Consider the following 1,676-nt stretch of genomic DNA (forward strand, 5'->3'; position numbering starts at 1 on the left):
TTAACCACTGTGCCACCAGTCGGTCTTCATGATAGCACAGATATATTGTAGAGAGCTCAACTTGGAATCACAAATAATAAATCTCCTCATATAGCTCAGTGCTAAATAGTGTTTGCTAACCTTCCTGTGAAGCAGATTGGAGTATTTTGCTCCATTAAAAGGCACTGTAAGTTAATGCTGTATTTTTTCTTTATTCCTTCATATGCAGCATCACCGATAAGGCTGGTATTTATTGCCCATTCATAGTCACCTACGAACAAAACTGAGTGGTTTGCCATTTTAGAGAACAGTTAAGAGTTAATCACATTGTTGTGGGTCTGGAAACACGCATAGACCCACACTGGGAAAGGAAGACAATTATCCTTCCCTAAAGGACGTAAGTGAACCAGATGCGTTTTTTTCCAATGATATTTTAGTGTCATGGTCACCATCACTGATACTAGCTTTTCCATATCTATTTAATTAACTGTACTTAAATTCCCCAGCTGCTGTGGTAGGAATATGAACTCATGTCTCCAGATATAGTCCAGACCTCTGGGTTGCAAAGCCAGTAACATACACCCAATAGGACAATGCCTACAGGGCTGCAATGTATTGCAGCACAAAGAGGGGAGCCAGGGAGAGGAAATGGGGGATATTATTTAATTGATATTGTTTTATAATAGGTGATATATTTGAATGCATCTATTTCCCAGAGAGGGACAGAAAGGAAAGAAAAAGTATGTCCAACAAGGGGATTGACACAGCTGCCACAAGACAAAGTAGGGAGAATAACAAACACCGAGAAATGAATACAGTCAATGGAGGTTTAGTAAATTAGAGGGCAATGAGCAAGGAAATGATTTTACATTGGATTACAGTGAACGTATAAATTGTGGGTTATAACTTGGTGAGGAGGGCTTTGGAAATGCTATGAAAGGCCCTCTGTGATACTAGCTTACAATGTGCGGGAGAGCCCTGTTGGTGAGTAATTCACCTGAACACCATGGCTGTACCGAGACAGGAAATTAATGCTTGTGACCCTCACGGGTGACGTCCCTGAATCCAGTAAACTGATGATCCAGCACTAATCTGGGCATTTAGTTCAGTATCTTGGGAGGACAATTGTTTGTGTTTCTGTATTTAACCAATCAAACAGATTCCTAATTATTACTGGTTGATGCAACTGAATAGGTGTGTTTCAAGTTACAACCCAGCTATAAATCGAGGAAGAGGAGAGTTGTTGCTGGTTAGTCCATTATCACGGTGATTGATTCTAACTGCCTTTCCTACAGAAGGTAATCACTTTCTTATTTTGCTTCCTACTTTACTCAGCTTTCATGTTCAGTTGGTTAATATATTTATGTGAACATATTTTTATGATAATTTGCTGGTTGAAGCTGTTTATGAAGTGGCGGTACATTCATTATTTGCAGACATTCTGCAGTGTAGCAATTTTAGACTACTGTTAATATTCATATGGGTGGTGGATACAATAGGACTAGCATTACTGTATTATTGCCAGGGATATATTTTACGAGGCTATATTTTTCTGGTAATTAGATCGTGTGTACCACCCCGTTCAAAGAGATCACATGCATTTACGTCCTTACTGCTTGTGTGTGCAGGAGGCAGGTAGAGTTACATTGCACTAACGCACTGGTTTCTGCTTATGCCTTGCTTCTTAGACCTCTGCC

This window comes from Carcharhinus amblyrhynchos, chromosome 5 (genome assembly GCF_965287045.1).
Source record: "Carcharhinus amblyrhynchos chromosome 5, sCarAmb.v2.hapA, whole genome shotgun sequence".
Taxonomy (NCBI): Eukaryota; Metazoa; Chordata; class Chondrichthyes; order Carcharhiniformes; family Carcharhinidae; genus Carcharhinus; species Carcharhinus amblyrhynchos.